Below are 12,946 nucleotides of genomic sequence, written 5' to 3'. Positions count from 1 at the left end.
TGATTTGAGAAAGCATTTGTAACAGTGACCTTCCCGTTATAATTTGTTTCGTTTTTGTTCGTCGGAAAATTTCAAATATCCGGCAGATGTATGTTCGTTTGATTTGCATAATATGCAAAACATTTTTACCGATGTGTTAAAAGCAGAAGCTTGTGATTTGACTTTATAATTTTTGAACCCTTGTTTAGGGTTAACCCCTGTGTATTTATTACCTTTTGAGCTATTAATCAAAATACTTGCTTCTCGGCATTCAGTTTCGATTTTAATGAACTCTATTAATTCACTTACTTCTATATTTTGGTTAGATGTTCTTTTTCTATGAAATTCAAGAGCTAAATCTTCAGGTAACAATTTAAGAATTATTGGGTTCAATACCTGTCCGTATGAACCGCTAGTAACATCTAAACTACTTAAAGTTCTAACGCAGATTTGTAACTGATCATAGAGCTTTCTTAAAAACATTTGAAGAACTTTCAACTGGTTCTAACTGTAACAACATCTGCATGAATTTTGATATAATAACATCTTTACGACCAAACCTCTCTTCTAAACTTTTAATGCATAGATCATAATTTTCTTCAGATAAAGCATAACCAGAAACACAATTATATGCTGAACCAGATAATAAACTTTTCAAATATGTAAACTTATCTATTTTAGATGAACTTGGATTAGAATGAATAGCATTATCCAATAAGACGGATAGGAGAAAACTAGAAGTCCTTCAAAACAAAATTTTGAGAGCCATCACTAATGCGCCCTGGTTTGTACGAAATAGCATCATTCATGCCGGACTTGAAAATAAAGCCCATTCCTGAACAAATCCTCATGGAGGCGCACAACTTCTTCGAAAAAATGGATAATTCTCCAGTGCACACGCTAAGAGAACTCGGTAATTATGACCCTACGGTGGACAGCGTAGTGAAGAGACCTCGGTCAATTCACCATAATGCGCGGTGGTGATGTAAATATGTAAATAGTGTACATATGAAGTTGTGTTTTGTGCTCTATCTAACCTTATTTAACCAAGTACTGTGTTACTGCCAAAATTAGCTATTTGCCTGCAAGCAGGCTAGAGACTCTGAATTAATTACTATGTGTTAAGGACTGTGTATTCTGTGATCTCACCACTCCCACTGCTGTCGTTCTACTCCTGATTACCTGCTGGACTGCGCACCCTATCTCAGTAACCTTACGCTACTATCCTGACCGAATGCATCATGCAAGGACTTGAATGCTGGATGATTTTGTTTTCCAAGTACTAATTTCCCAATTTTCGTATATTCAGCTTGACTTCGCCACGGAATGATTGCACCTTGTTCTAACCTTTTAACTGTCATGCCCGAGATAATCTCGGGCACAGCACTAGTGTTCGAAAATGTCACGCCTGAGTATTACTCGGGGTAATTTTTTTTTGAGTGCATCGTATTGTTATACCCGAATATATATCGGGAGACGTTTATTTCGGCTTCATCTCTTTGTCAAACCCGACTGTATCTCGGGAAAAGTTAATGTGCGCTCAGTTCAATAGATGACAGCACTTTCAATAGATGACAGCACTGAAGATTTCAAAGGTTAGAGGTTATTTGGTTCAAGGTGCATGGGATCTTTTTGTTGTAAAATAGCGTCCAGTTCTTTGAAACGTTATATAGATGATTTAGATTCTTCAACCGAAGATGAAGGATGTGTGTTTGATGAGCAGTATTCATGATACTTCCATGGTCAGCCTCAAAAATAAAAAATGGAGATATACTCAAACCGAAGATTGTTTCTAATTACGGTCTAACTATGGGTGGTGTAGATCGCTGTGATCAGGAAATATCCTTTCATCCAACAATCCGAAAACGTCAGATAAAATATTATAAAAAGATATTTTTACATTTACTAGACAAGGTACTCTGGAACTCATATTTGCTCTATAAAAATGTAGTTGGGAAACGTATTACATTTTTAGAATTTCGAACCCAAGTTGTAGAAGAGCTTTTACATAAATATGATGATGCAGCTTCTGGACAAAAGAAAGTTGGCAGACCACCTACAATAGATAACCCTGCCCGTCTTACTGAACGACATTTTATATCCCATTTTCCTCCTATTCCTGCGAAACGTGAGCCTACAAGACAGTGCAAAGTGTGTTGTTCGAAAAAGGATAAAAATGGGGAAAAGATAAGGAAGGAATCACGATTCTGGTGTAGTGATTGTGGAGTTGGTTTGTGCTTGGAAAAGTGTTTCCAGTTGTACCACATAAGACTGAATTACTGAACTACTAATAGGTATTCACTTATATTTATTTATGTTTTAGAAAATAGTTAATTTTTTTTTTATTTTTAGAAAATAATGCTCCACTAGAAGCGAACTTTGCAACTGCCATGTTGAGTGACAGCTGCCTCAAAGAAAATATGCAGTGGCTACAAAACTTTAAAAATTTTACCCATGTATGTCAAAATATCAATTTTTAACTACTTAAGTATATTTTATTTTGTACTAAACATTTGGTTTTTGCAATAAAAAAATTTGACAATTTGTGTACTCAAATCATCAAAATAACTTGACAGTTAAAGGGCTAATGTCACGCCCCCGGGCGAGGTGCAGTAGCACCTTAATGTACTAAAAACCGTGAATGGCCTTTATAGGCTGCACAGATTGTACAGGTCAAAACTCAAAGTAGTTGTATACCTGAGGTGAATCAGAAATAAATAAATAAATAAATAGCATTATCATACGAATTAAAGAATTCGAGCCATTTACTGGGATCACCATCAAATTTTTCAATATTTAATTTAGGTAACTTTACTGAAGCACTACTTGTAACAACATTATTACCATTCAGAGTACTACTAATACCATTACTAGTTGTAATTATACTTCTTTCAACAACTTCATTACTGTTAATTTTCTTTACTTTACTAACAATCTTAGCTTTAAACGCTATAATTTTTTCATCATACTCTTCACATACAAGTAATTCGTTATCATATTCTTTTTCATCAATTATGAGAGCATCGATCTTTGAGTCAAGACTTTTAAGTTTCTCATGGTATTCAATTAACAATTCATATGATGAATTTAGATCTTCTAGATGTTCTTTACTTAATTCTTCCGATAATAATTTCGGAAGTTTATTCAGAAGTGTAGTAACTTTACTACGTACAATAGCACGTTTCGTTTTCTCTTTTGCTAAATCATCCATTATGTTTCGTTTTCAAAAATCGATACCAAGAACAAATAAACCAAAATTCTTACCTTTCAAAAGGTAATTCCCCTTTTCGCGGGTTTTAGACACCAAAAAATCTATGGTGTTTTTCATACGTCATAATTGCAAAGTTGTTTTTGTTTTCAGGAAACAGGTTGGGAGAGCATTAGAATTTCAAATCAAAACTTCAAGATTTGACAGAACATAGCAATAACATTTATTAACGATAATCTTAATGATATAGTATATTACTTCCGCCTATAGTGGCCATGAAAACATAATCAAGCATCAAAAAAAGGTATGACATGCGTCATTCTTCAAGTTTAAGCGTCAAGAGAAAATATTTTTCATCGGCGCGCATCAAGAGCGCCACCTATCTACCGAAAAGACGGAACACAGTTGTTTCCAAGAAAAGTTTCGTATTTCCTTAGGTTCACTGCGTAAAATATCGTTTCAGATATATTTCCGCTGTGAAGAAGCACAGCCTTCAGATCAATTTTAGAAAGGTCACTGAACAGCACTTAATAGGGTCCGTAACAATGTATACCGAATTGAGCAATTGCCATTAACAATGTAAACATGTGTTAAAGAATTTTATTTAGAACAGCTGTTTTGGATTTCTTTTGGGTGTCATGAAAGAAACATTTTAACGTTACTGAACACTTTTAAGTGTTTCTGAATTCTATTCTACTTCAGAAGGTTCTGTCTTCTAATTCAAAAGTTTGGTCCATATTTTGGACAATATAAAATTTCATATTTGGTCATTTTAGCCTTAAATTAAAAGTTTGAGGTTTTCAGGAAAGAGTTCTTAAAAGGAGGATCATTTTGGACTTCGGTAGCTGTCTGGTGTTCCAATTCATCTCTTGAAGTTACGTGTAGGAGTATATGGAACAGGTTAACTCTCATTCTGAAGTAGGGCTTGCACTCACATAGTAAAAAAAGCAGTTTTTTAGATTACAACTTAAATAAACCGAGGAAAAAGTCTAGTTTCCATCATACAGTATAGCAACACAAGTAAGATAATACATAACATGCATCGTAACATCTTTAAGTATTTAATTGTAATCATAATTTTCGTTCCATTCCTTTCCATTCACATTTCCCTTCACAGAATTAATTTCTTCATTTTGTTTCAAACGCGCTTCATAATTTTTATGACAAGTTCCTTGTATGATTTCTTTTACTAGTTTCAGTTTAGGTTTCCATATACAGAAATTTTGATTAGGTTTATTTAGCGCTTATTTTCCCATTAGTCACTACTTCACAGTTCCTGGTTTAAGTGCGTTTGTGGCTTTTGTTTTCAATATGTTTTATTCAGAAAAAGATTATTTCCAAACTTGCTGAAAAGTGAGATCTTTAGACTGGTAGTCCAACTAATTTAAGAATAAAATTTCGTATTTAGAATTACTAAATGTTATCTTTTACATAACAGATAGCAAAACTCAGGGATAGGATTTTAAGAGAGATCTAACTCTTGATTTAACCGCAATATTTCCATTCTTCATCTATAAGATTTAATCTCTCTTCAGAAATAAGGTGAGAGAAACTGTATTGCTAAATGTAAAACGGGGAAGGCAGTTTGGTACGATCATGTGCCATGCTGGGTCAACTACGTGGAGACAGGAGATAATTCTAATCGACATTTAGAGGAAATTTCTTTCTGATTTGTAAAAAAAGTTCAATAAGAAATTTTAAGCAATCGTTTATAAACATAATTTAACTGTTACCAAGTTGAGCTGAATTTAATAAGGCTATAGAACAGACTGTCAAATATATTTTATTTGGAAATTTATGATTTATTTGAATCAATCTGAGCCAGCTTGCAAGAAATAATGACTTCGGTTTTTATGAAAAATATTAGAATATATTTATACTCAACTGAAGCCATTGAATGAAATAGGGGTAATCTGATGTTCTTAGATTGAAATTCAATACTAAAGCAACTTATTTTCTCCAGTAAATATCCTAAAATCAACAACATATGTCTTTGGTGATCACAGTATCGCGAATATTAGCTCAACTGTTTCATTTGTCCATATTCGGCTGAGACTAAAAATAAAGAATTAACGCATTCCATAGCTCAATTAGCTTCATAGCTTATTACACTTCTGTGGGATAACCACCGTGTTTGTAATAATTTGGGGATTTTTATGCTTAGCGGTATCTATACGATCATAAATCATCTTAAACTTGTGTAATATTTTATTATGACAGGGAAAATAATAAGAAATATCTTTTATAAGTATTTCTAGAAGTAATGAGAGTCTCTTGATTGAATGACTAGCACACAGATAAAGAATGGTAAACACATTCTGTGATAGATACTGATGGTACATACTTTTTCAGCAATGACTGGAACACGCTTTTAGTATCCATCATAGTGGCCCATTTATCACTTCTAAAACCAACAAGATTATTTATAGGAATGCTTTTTTTCTATAAAAAGATCTTTTACAGATTGATTTTCGACACAGTGTCAAGTTAACACATCTATAACTCTGCCTTTGATATTTCTTCTTTCTACGTAGGTTTACTTTTTATGAAGAACGTGTCCTAACGTTGAAATTTCCTGAGGAATACTTGCATTTTTTGTGTTTAACTGTTTTTACGATATAGTAACATAGATTTATTGGCATTATTTAATATTCTTTCACAACAAATCTAGTAACACGCATCTTTTTCATTACTGTCGTCTTTCAAACAATCCTTTTATTCCAGATCTTCTAGCCATTCTTTTCTAAACATTTGAGTATACCACTTAACTTTTGCTGCAGAAAACAAGTTTCAGACATTGTTGGTATATAGCTAGTTAGTAGTTTTATCATTTAAGAATGTTTTATAAAATAAAAAAATAAAGCACTAAACATAAAATAAATAGAGTCATTACAACTTAAATTATTATAATCACTGCATGTAGCACGCACATAAATCTAAAAATCACATTAAATAATACCATAATTACACCAACAGCTGTGCGGTAAAGAACGACTTCCACCTGCTCAATAAGCTGTGCATAAAACATGTCAGCAGCACGAACAAAAACCATAGTGTAGATAAAGTTGGTGTATTTAATTATGGCAAAGCACACTAGGGCTATCTGCCTATGGGGATGGATGCCTTCGTGGAGGACTTTCTAAGGGAAACTGGCTCGTATACACGTTACACATGGGGAAAACCAAGAAAACGCCCATGCAGCCAGCCCGTTCGCGGTATTCGAACCTCGGACCGAACTATCAGTGTTCAGCGACTTTACCGCTCGGCCGCTGGTGGGCCCACCATAGTGTAGAACCCTGCGAAAACTTTGAAATAATTTTACATATGTAGTATTTTGTACAAGCATCTGAAATATTATAAATTATGGTCAGTATTTTAAAATATATAATTAAGAAAATTGAAAACTGTTATAAATTGCTTAAAATTGTATTATATTTACAAACAATAAAAATAAATTTTGACTTAAAATAAAAACATTACCATAAAACTTCAGATAGAGAACTTCATTGTATATGTGGATTTATTACACAATAATTCCTTTATAGGGCTTAGGTCTTAGCTAGCATAAACTTTATAGGGTTTAGTTCTTTGCTAGCATAAACTAAGTCCAAACGCCTAAACAGATCTGTAGCGAATTATTGCTTCATCCGAACATCATATAGTTTTTAGAATGTTTCAAAACAAACCTTTTTATTAAATAGGAACTGAAATATAAACACACGACTCGTTCTTACGTCAGCTACTTGTGACGATGTAACTTAAAGCAACACTAAAGTCAAATTTAAAACTTAGCAAAGGGCTACACAAATAATTTAACGCAAAGTTGGCTCAAACACCTCACAGGGGTAACAATTTAAGTGTTGAAAATTATAATGCTAAACTAAAGAATACAGTCGTATCAAAGATAGCTAACTTTGTAAACTGGCCTCAGGAGGCCGAAATACTCTCTGGTCTTAGAATCCAACAACCTCAGTTTTAATACTCAATCTAAATTTGCATTCCCGTGAGGAAACGGAAAGGAGAAGGACCATTTAGGGACCTTTAGATCCAAAACATAAAATAACTGGCCAATAAAAAATAATAATAACTTTATAATGCAAAAATTACAATCAGATGAATTAAGTTGAATCCTGCAGTTTAAGCCACAACATGGTTTCCGCAAAATCCATGTGTGGTTTTCATTCGAAATTTAAATTTCGGGCTGCGAACACACATGTTCAGGTGGTTTGTTCCAAATTTGGTGACTCTAAGTGACGCAATTTTTCCAAAATTCAAGGAACATTCATGCATAAATACTCATACTTCGTTATTTCAATATAGAGATGAAAGAATATTTTACATGCATAAGCCATTATTAAGAAATACCTAAAATCCTACGAAAGCAATGTACTTAAAACGTACAAAAAATTCTGGCGACACACAAACAACCGAAAGACAGTGGGAAGAACCTGCGATCATACTGCTCGAGCTACTAGCTTTCAATTCTTTTTCTATGATCATTTGATGTGACCTTTGTTTCGTTTACCTCTCAGCATGCTTTGCCGCAATCAAATCAATTGAGTCCTTCGTAATATATAGCATGATCATGAGCTTAAAAATAGTGTTATTAACTTATTGTGTTTGATGCTGATCTTTGGGTTTTTTTATAATTAGCCCCCAAACATAAGATCATGCATTTCCACAATGTCAAACTGGTTATGAATTCTTTATGGTACATGAGACACAAAATAACATTAGCAATAATTAAAAAAATCTGAAAGCTTTCAGATTTTATATTACGCCCAAAAAGCGTTTTATTACAGTTTTGTGTGTTACCTTTATTTATTGAATATCATGTTCTTCGCACTTAAACCATAAGATTCAATTAAGCAGCAATATCACAAAATATTTAAAAAGAGCATACCTTTAGAATTTACGATACGAACTCTCGAATTTTTAGAATTTATGATACTCACCCAAATTTGGAATCTGGAGTCTAGTGGAGGACTATGCTATTCAAAATTTGATGTCTCTAGGTACCTTTGTTTGTTTCACAATGCGAGTAACATACATACATTCATGCAGTTTTTCATTATTTAATTCTTTAAATATAATGCAAGGCTCTATTATTTAGTGGCAACAATTTGAAAAGTGAAAAGCCGCTTTATAGTGGACGACGCAAAATGCCAAAATGAAATTAATAGCCTTTTTCGGAGAATTGTCCCTTTGGGCTTAAAAGAGAGAAGAGAGAGATCAGTCAATTTTAAATTATTTTTTTTTAATGGGTGTCCCAAAATTAATGCAAGTTTTGAATTTGGTGCCATTTTTGCATCAAGTCGTTGGCAACCTTGAAAAAAGAACAATTTGAAAGCCGAGAGTTTAGAGTTAGTGAAAATGGAGCGTTATATATCGTATAACGTGTCTTCATTATTGAACAATATTTTTAAAATAATGAAAGTTTGGCGGTCGCAGTTCGAAAATTTTATACAAAATAAGGTAAAATTAGGTTTTAACCTCGTCAACTGTGAAAATATTAATTGAAAAATTCGTGGAGACTGGATCAGTTGGAGGCGCTAAACACACCGGTCGTTCAAAAACAGGCCGTTCAAATGTCAGTATTGAAGCAGTGCGTGAGAGTGTTGGTAAAACCCCAGGAACATAAATTCGAAAGTGGACAAGAATTGCAAACTTCAAGAAGCTCTCTACAGCGTATATTCACAAAAGATCTGTGTCTTCATGCTTGCAAAATTCAATTAACACAACAAGTGAAGCCTAATGACCATGAACAGCAATGAGAGTTCGTGGAATTTATTATTAATCATCAAAAAGTGGATGCTGATATTTCGGGCAAAATATTCCTAAGCGATGAAGCACATTTTCACCTCGAAGGCTTTGTTAATCGCCAAAATTGCCGTGTTTGGGGTTCGGAGAACCCACGTGTGATTAGCGAAAAACCCAAATGCACCCATAACGTGTCACTGTTTGTTGCGCATTTGAGGTAGGAGGCATCATCGGACCATATCTTTTTTGAGAATGAGGCTCGTCAAGCAGCAACTGTTAATGGTGCTCGAATATCGCGACATGATAATACAATTCTCTCTTCCGAAGTTGGATGATATTGATGTGGCCAATGTGGGGTTTCAACAAGACGGTGCCACATGCCATACAAACAATGAAACAATTCAATTACTGCATGAGACATTTCCTGATCGTGTAATCTCTCGTTTCAGTGATTAGAATTGGCCCCCTAGATCATGTGATTTAACACCATTAGATTTCTTCTTATGGGGTTATTTGAAGTCAAAGGTCTATGTCAACAATCCCACAACCCCACGTGCATTACAAGAGGAAATTAAATGCTGCTTCAACGAAATTCAGCCACAATTCTGCAGAAAGGTCATGAAACATTTCGATGAAAGGGTGCGTATGTGCCAGCAAAACCGTGGATGCCATTTGCCCGATGTGTTATTCCATAAATAACCCTATCTATGTACTTCATAATTCACTTAAAAAATAAATATCTAAAGACTAAAAACTCTCTTTTATACTGAATTCAAATCTTGCGTTAATTTTGGGACACCCTAACTTATACTGAGGCAGAAATACAACTATTTTTCTGTACAAAACAAGATTAAAGCTAGATTTAACAGGATAAAATGCAAGAGAAGCAATAAAAAAAATTGATTTCTCTCACTATTAAAATAATGAATATCGCTTAGCAGTGTCCTTCCTTTTACCATTTATAATGCTTACCATCTTTGCACTTTACCTGCTGCTTCAACAGCAAATTCAGCGAAACATTTCTGTAACGCATCATCTACATCAGCGAAAGTAATGGTCACGCAAATCGGTATTTATCTCTCTATTTCTGAATACTTTTATTCTTGAAATTAATTGCCTGTGATGTGAGGGTAATTTTGATTATGATAATGCCCGAAATAAAATTGTCATGATCAATTAAAATCTATTTGCGACTCCGTAAAACGATATTTACATAGCTTTCAGCAACGCTGCGCAGCTCTCTTGGTGCGCCATAATTACGGCGGTTTAAATCCACCGGGTCAAAAAGATTAGATATTTTCTTCCACTTTGCTTAACAATAATGAATCCGTTTTGCAAACCGGTCGCTAGTATTTTTATGATAAATTAATTTTTATTGAGACTATAACACCGGAAAGCTTTGTAATCAAATTGCTTTAAAAAAGCCATAAATCCTGGACGATTTGGTTTAGTTTAGTTTATTATGACAAAGCTCGCTAAGGCTATCTGTCTAAGGGAAATGATGCCTTCGTGGAGGACCTTCTAAGGGAAACTGGCTCGTAAATACGTTGAAGATATGGAAAACTACGAAAATGCTCATGCAGCCGGCCCGCCCTTCTGTATTCGAACCCAGGTCGGAACTACCGGTGTTCAGCGATTTTTACCGCTCGTCCGCTAGTGGAACAAATCGTGGAGGTACTTACGGAAAATCCCGTCGACCATTTTTGCCTATTAAAGAAAAGACGCCAAACTACGCGATTTTTCGCCCAAAATGGAAAAGTCGTCTTCAGACACGCTGAGTTTGGTGTAACCTTGATTTCACGTGCCGTAATTTTTACGAAAATGAAGATATCGGTGATTTCGCGAGTTGAAAATTTCACGAAATTTGATAAGTGAAAAATTTCTGATTTTTTATTATTATTTGAGGCGAGAAAAAAGTATTTCGCGAGACTTATATTTTCTCGCGAAAATCAAAACCTAGCGAAAATAATCGCTTTTACAGTATATCACCTTAATAAAATATAATGGAAATTTTTAATGAAAAATTAAATATAAATAAATGATAATATATTAAATTTAAAAGAAAAATAAGAATAGGACGATTTTTTTTCCTTGTATTTAGTTTTTTTTTTTTTTTTTTTTTTTTTTTTTTGTGTGTGTGTGTGTGTGTGTGTGTGTGTGTTTGATGCGATTGGCCCGTCTCTTGTGATCGACGGGATTTTCCGTAAGTACCATCGTGGAAGAATCCTAAAGCTGTAGAGGTAAAATTGTGTTTCCTGTTGTTATTGCTTATGCTATGTTATTGCTTATGCTTATGTTGTTATTGCTGTTTTTTTTTTTTTTTTTTTTTTTTTTTTTTATTGATGTGTGTACAGTCCAGTAGAATAATGTATGATTATGTGTTTTCATTTATCGCCATCATTTGTATGTGTTTATGCATATCATTTCTAGTAGTTTATGTATAGTCATATAGGATGACACACGATTACGTGTATTCATTAATTGTCATCTTCTGCATTATTGCGCCAGTTGCGTCAGGGTTTCATTTCTTTTAATGTATAAGTGTTTATTGTTTGCCTATCTCATTAACCCCTTAGACCAATATACATATGTATCCAATGTACCCAACGTAATATGTACCTTTGCGGCAGTGCTTAAACAGTTCAGTAAACCCAGTCTGATCATCAACCCTTTAGGGAGTATCCATCCACGTGATCTAAGAACACAGTTACAGGAAAAGGTTCCACTTAGTGAGATCCCAGTTGTCGTCAACGCTATCAAACCGGCTCCAAAAGGCGGACTAGAAGTTTTTTGTAATACAAACGAGGAGGTACTCAAGTTACAGGAGCACATCAAAAAAGCTGAGGTCCAGGCAGAGGTTCATCTCAGGCAAAAGACGCAGCCGAGAATAGCCATCCATAATGTTCCAGAACATGTTAAACCAGAACAGCTCATCGCAGAGCTCAGCGCAACAGCAGGTCTATCAGCAAGAGTATACAAACCCCTGTTCCGACTTAAAGAGCGCCGAGCAAACAGAGTCAAATGGGTTCTCAAGTGTACCACGGAGAGCTTTGGAATCGCCATCAACATCAGACGTCTGTTCACAGCATGGCAGGCTCATACTATCACGGAGTTCTTGGGAATCCGTAGATGTTATAGATGCCAGCAATTCGGGCACTCCCAGGATCTCTGCCGCAGCAAGAAACAGTTCTGTGCCTTCTGCGCTGGGTCGCACAACACCAAAGTCTGTCAAGCAGAGTCACCAGCCTGTATCAATTGCGGGGACTGTAACTACCGCAACGGCACCTCCTACTACTTTGAACATCCAGCATACCACCCGGAATGCCCGATGTACCAGAGAGCCGTCTACAACACACGCTGCAACACATAATACTGAAGCTATAACATCTCAGCAGCCTACCAATGCTATGTTACTACCTAATGCGTCTGAAGATAGCAACACTATGTCACAAGAGATCCTACCGACAAATATCGACAACCCAGCCAACCTGATTCTAACTCATTCCTCAGCAGGCTCCATAAAATGCACGCAAATTAACCTCCAACGGGCAGAAGCAGCTAATACGCAACTAGTGCAGCATGTCCTCGATCATGAGATAGATATCATCCTTCTCCAAGAGCCTTACTGCAGAAACGGCGCAATAGCCTGCCTACCACTCTCATGGAAGATCTTCCAGCGGAAAGCGCAACTTAACGAACTACCCCCGAGAGCGGCGATCATTTCCTGTAATCCACAATGGTCCCCACTCATTATCAAGCAGGCACGAGATCATGTTGCAATTCTTCTGAATTATAATAACTCCCAGATTATCCTATCATCCGTCTACAGCTCTCCACCAGAAGACATCAGCAATGCAGTAGATAGTATAGCAGAAATACACAGAAAACATACTACCATTCCTCACGTAATAAGTGGAGACCTAAATGCGCACAACGTCATTTGGGGATACCCAAATACCTCACCGAAAGGAACAGCGTTAGAAGAATTTATAATGACAG

Source organism: Stegodyphus dumicola, chromosome 5, assembly GCF_044657685.1.
Source record: "Stegodyphus dumicola isolate Sdum_Otavi_A_Nest chromosome 5, ASM4465768v1".
Classification (NCBI taxonomy): domain Eukaryota; kingdom Metazoa; phylum Arthropoda; class Arachnida; order Araneae; family Eresidae; genus Stegodyphus; species Stegodyphus dumicola.
This window is presented reverse-complemented; position numbering follows the sequence as displayed.